We start from the raw sequence: 6244 nt of genomic DNA, 5'->3' as shown, positions 1-6244 counted from the left end.
GGTTTAAATTTGACTAGTAACCTAACTTTAAGTAATTGTTTTTACTAGCTCCTCCATGATTATCATAATACAAGCTGACACGGTTTTCTTTTTAAAAATCTATTTACCTCGTCCCATTGAACTTGATTTTTTTAAGCTGATTAATGTACAGCCATTCTTGATATAAAAAAAAAATGAAATGTTTCTTTCATTCTGCAAGGAAGGGTGTTTTTGTGGGATTTTAAGTTATAAATCTACAAACCTTTAAGAATTGTAAATAATTTTGTTACTCTTAATATTATCAATCACGAAAAGAAATATCACAAAAGTCTAAATTTTAAGTCATCATTTTTCCCTATTAAAACTCTAGAAACCAGGAACTTCCTGAGGCTTCGCACCCTGCGCCCATACCAAGGCTTTGCCCTGGACCCACTGAGGGTTTAAAGGCGGCCACAGATCCCTTGCCTAATACTGGTGTCCTCTCTTGCTTCAAATCTTGGATACGACCCTGCCGTAGATACTTATGTGTAATGGATTTTCCGTTTTTAACATGGCATATGTTTTTTGTTTTTGTTTTTATAGATCATTTATATCTATAACTTAATTATATAATTAAATGTGACCATGCATAAATAAACCGCTTTTCCTTATATTTGTATTGTGTGAAAATCAAATGATACAGCTTAGACTTTGATCTTAAAATGTGTATGCACTTTAAAATTAAATTTAATGTACAGTGTTTGAAATTTGGTGCCTGGCTAAGACCATAGTCACGTCACAGTTTTTGTGTGTGCATGATCATGGACCAATGCGTGTTGAACTGGGTTTTTCATATAAAAGAAGCTATGTATTTCTTTAATAGACTTTAAAAGTCGTATACTGGCACTGTACCAGTTATCGGCTATAATTTTACGTTTTCTTATTTCTTGATATATTGGAATAAAACTTTTCATACTTTAAATTGTGAACTCCTTATTTATCCATCGGTTAGATTATATCATCATTTAGAACCCAAAACATATTGTTTCTGTGCTTTTTAGCAAGCCCCGAATTTGCCTAGGTTTTATGATTTACTGTACCAGTTATCGGCTTCGTGATAATAACATAGTAAAATCCTTGTACATGTTGATTTTATATTCTGCAAAGTGTTGATTGAATTATGTCCCTTGCGGGGCCAGCCTATAGGTCGTAGGGGTTATTATACATAAATAAACTCATAAAATTATTCTTTTATCATCATACGGTAATACACACAATCGTACGCTAAGCAATGCATAATTATACAATCAGGCGTTCAACTGCGCCATGAATCTCTCGGAATTTAGTGAGTTTCTTTTCTTTATAAATGTTATATGTATTGATATTATATGTCAAATCAAAGAAGGGATATAATTGCGTATCACAAAGAGGTCATATTCTATTTTTAACTTATTACGTCACTTCCCCCACTGCTGAAAGTGCAAAGATGTAAACCAGCGGTAAACAATGATCGTTCAAGCTCATGGTTAAATCATATTCAAGAAAGTTTTCAAGCAAACTTACTTTTCTTTATTAGAAACAGACAACTGAATTAAAAAATCTCGGATATTCGCGTGCTATAGACCCGAACTCTCAGTTTAGCCAATAACTGGTCTTAGCCGATAACTGGTACAGTACCAGTTGAGGATTTTAAAGTACATTTTGTACTTTATTTATTATTTCACCAATCAAACAAAGCTATTTCATCGGCAATCTTATTTAAAAATGTAATCAGTAACTGTGAAATTAATGAATTAAAAGTAAGTTCAATCCTTCATTCAGTTGTTTTATAATATCACGTTTTCTGGGTTGTCTTTTATTACATTAATTTGCAATCGCGTAAAATTTGAACTAAGGATATCCCAATATGATGAATTATATTATCTACTTTTTCTGTCCTTGTTAAGATAGCAAATCACTACACGTAGTGTAAGAACACCAGTATATAACTAGTTACCGACAATTGCATAACAATAGACGGTTGTTTAAAGAGACAAATTATCCTATTTTATTACAAAATTGTTATCACTTTGTTTTTTGTTTTTTCAAACGCTCAACAAACTGATAACGCATGTTTCATGACTAAATTATCATCTAAATTAAACAATTGTCTCAATCACCATCCATTTTAAGAAATAACACATGTATACAAGGTTGTTTTCATGACGGTGATGTTATTTGGCTTTTTTAGCAGAGTCGCCATTGATACATATGGACCCCAGTGCTCAAGATATGGTGCGGTGTAACCTGTGTCAGCAGAGATGCACCGTGGCACCTGCCTCATTAACGTGTGTAAGGCCTGTGTGGGTGAACACATGTTTGATGAATCTATTGACCACAAAATCTTCAGGTATAAGTCTAAGAAAACCACAATTCTTTATCCTTTTTGTTCAGAACACTCCAAAAAACTTTGTGATATATATTGTAAACTTTGCAATCTGACTATATGCACGTTATGCATTACATCTGACGCACATATAGGTCACAAGACAATCAGTTTTCTTGAACAGTGCGAAATCATTGAAAACGATATTCAAAAGGATAATGATGATTTGCGATCAAGCGTTACCCCAAAATATCAGAAACTGTTATATGATGTAGAGATGAAAATTAAAGAAGCTGAGGAAAAGTGTGAAGAGGCGGACAATTTGCTCAAAAAACAAAGCGATGACTGGCATCAACAGATTACCAACATTGTTGAACAATTTAGAGCCGAGATTGCAAAAACAAAAGAGACAGTATTAAACACTTTTAAAGTACAAAAATCAGAAATAGAGGAAACATTGTCTAAAATAATTTTTGTTTTAAAATTCAATGAAGAAATTCAAGAATCAAGTGAACTGCTAAAAGTGATTGTCTACAAAAGCCAAAATACGCTTTTTCGAACACCCACTAATGTTGATATTCCTTTACAGATGCCTTTCTTTTCGCCTAAAAATATCAACCTTGAGAGTCTTAAGCAGCAATTTGGTTCTTTGTCATAAAATGAATCCTCTAACTTTTCACCCACACCATAGCCAATGAAAAAGAGCAGCTCGTACTGAAAAAACCAATAAAGATTGCAGTTATAGACACAAATTTTAGCCCTCTTCAAAGTATTGCATGCACAAATACATATCTGTATATAATCTGGGCTATTGACGTTGGGGCTTTGAAACTGTTTGAAACCATTGAATGCAAAGAAGTCAAACGAATACACAACTATAAACGTACATTTTTAATTTCACCAAAAGACCTTGCTGTTAACCAAGATGGAGAATTAATTTACAGTTGTTTAGATACAAGAACTGTGAATATTCTAAAAGGTGAAAAATGGGAGACATTGATCAGACTAGAGAATCGGTTGCCACGAGGCATCTGTATAACTTCGACCGGAGCCATGCTAATTACCATGACACGAAAGAAACAATCCAGAGTAGTGAGATATGCTGGAACCATTCCGAAACAAACCATTCAATTTGGTTACAAGGGTAAAAACACCATACCATACTCTGAAAAGCCTTTCTAATATGTTACTGAAAATAACAACAGAGACATTTGTGTCTCTAGGGGAGAAGTGGTAGTGTTCAAAGAAACTGGGGAACTAAGATTTCGATACAATGGCCGTTATCCTCCTCCAATTTGGAATAAAGATTTCAGTTCAAGTGCAATTACCACAGACAGATATTGCCATATCCTAATAGCTGATACGGGAAATAAGTGCATCCATATCATCCATCAAAATGGGAAATTTTTGCAGGACATTGACTGTGGAATTAGGGCACCATCGGGGTTGTGCATAGATTCATTTGGTTTCCTTTTCGTTGTTGATAAAAATAGCAGAAGTGGAGAAGTTGCGAAATACAAATATCAAAAGATAAGCGAAGCTAGCATTGCGAAATGCAAGAACCAAGAGATAAACAAAATAAGCATTGAGAATGGCAAAAACCAAGAGACAGACAAAGCTAGCATTGCGAAAAGCAAGAACAAAAAGATTGATAAAAATAGCATTGCGAAAGGCAAGTACCAAGAAGTAGACGAACCTAGCATTGTCATAGACAAGTACCAAGAGGTAGACGAAGCTAGCATTGTCATAGGCTAGTACCAAGAGGTAGACGAAGCTAGCATTACTATAGGCAAGTACCAAGAGGTAGACGAAGCTAGCATTGCTATAGGCTAGTACCAAGAGGTAGACGAAGCTAGCATTGTGAAAAGCAAGTACAAAGAGATTGATGAAACTAGCATTGCAGTAGGCAAGAACCAAGAGCTATATAAGGAATAAGGAATCATTCTTTGAGTATTATGAAGTGATAATTTCGGTCGGGGCGTGATCAAATCCAATAAAGCCCAAGGGGCTTTATGATAGATTTGATCACGCCCCGACCAAAATTATCACCTCATAATATTTAAAGAATGATTCCTTATTACTTATATTTATATAATTTTAAGCCATCGTACGATTAAATATTTAAATATAAATAAGCAAACCCCCGCTGGCGCCTCAATTTGGCGTCATTTGTATTATGGGTTATATAGTACAAAATCGATACGTAGTGTTATCATAGGCAAAGACACTGGAAAATGTAAATATAAAAGAGTAAGAATATTAGAACGGATGAAAGCACATAAATTGGTAATTAATAGACAAAGTGTTAATTAAGACAAATAACATGACTATGATTGAATCATAGTGTCAAAGATAGATAACCAGGGTTGCCAGGTATTGACAAATTTATGCATTTCAAAATTTTTACAAGCTATATATTTTTCAACCTTGTATTTGTTGAATAGATAAGATAAAAGACCAGAAAGGCATGGCAGTTTGCCCTTTTTTAAACAAGTAAACAAATATTGTTTCGAACATAGAATATTTAAATTAATAACTTTGTTGTTTTTAGACATTGGAAGTTCACCTAACAAATATTAACTACATTAAAACCAAGTCTTAAGAAAGTTGCATGGTAAATATGCAAGCTTAGGTTGTAGATACTTTTTCACAGTTTATGAAGACATGCTGAATGAGGACACCACCTTAATTTTCTTTAAGTAATGATTCACAGGTAGAATTCTATGAAGTAATCTAAATTGTAACCATTGAAGCTGAGTGTCTTTGGTTGTTTTAAAGCATACATTAAAAGCATCATTAACACATATTTTGGCTTCGTATTGAACTAACTCTGATTCCCACTTGGATATGGAAGTAGGAATTACATTACAAGAGTTTAATTGTCTCTACACTACATTAGTACATTTGTTATGCAACAACAAAGATTTATAATATATTGGAATATATGGAGTAATAAACCCTTGGTATGAATTTTTTGTAAGAAAAGATTTAAGATATCTTGATATGGCACTTACTACACTGTTATACTGCATAATACAGACATTCATATTAAATCTATGTTGAAAAATATCATGTGGTAAAAGATTTCCATCCACATCAAGAAAATCGCTGATTATTTTGACACCCTTTTCATACCAGCTTTTTATAAACAGTGTTTTCATACCCACTTTAATATTCGTGTTATACCAAACAGGAATACTATTTATATCATTGCAGACACCCAGAAGGGAGACAATTTTATCTCTCAATAAAGACATTTTTGAATTTGTTTGGAATGCAAAGTGTGACAAAAATAAAGCGTTCAGTTATAACTCAAGACTATCAACAAGGAGGGTTAAAAATGTTAGAAATGAACAAATTTCATTGAAATGCTCATGGTTGAAAAGGTTGATTAAAGGTAAAAAAGTCATGGATAGATATTTTTGAAGCTATTAATGGTGTACAAATTGTTAACAAATTACTTGATTTTGGTGATGCATTCATATCTGAATGTGTAATTCCAAAAAATAATGTTTTTTGGCAAGATGTTTTCAATTCTTTTCTCTGTATTATAAAATCTTTTAATGGGAGTTTCGTCAAAGAAAACCTCCCTAAGTGGTTAATTTTTGGAATGATTAAGGACTTTACTACAGTCACACGACCAATTGGAGTTAGAATTCTTCTATTCCAGTGTTGTATCATACTTTTTATTTTAGGAATCTGCATAGAGTAGTATAGGTCAGTAATTTGTTCTAAATCAACAGAAAAACAGATACCCAATAAGTTAAATGTTGTTGAACCCCAATCAAGTTTCCATCTAGAGTGATGAAACACCTAATTTGAATTTTTTTTCGATCCTATCCAAATTATTTTTGTTTCCTTTTTAGGATTCCTTTTTCAAATATATTGGTGGTTGATAGAATCCAAACAACCACTTATATG

Source organism: Magallana gigas, chromosome 6 (assembly GCF_963853765.1).
Source record: "Magallana gigas chromosome 6, xbMagGiga1.1, whole genome shotgun sequence".
Lineage (NCBI taxonomy): Eukaryota > Metazoa > Mollusca > Bivalvia > Ostreida > Ostreidae > Magallana > Magallana gigas.
This window is presented reverse-complemented; position numbering follows the sequence as displayed.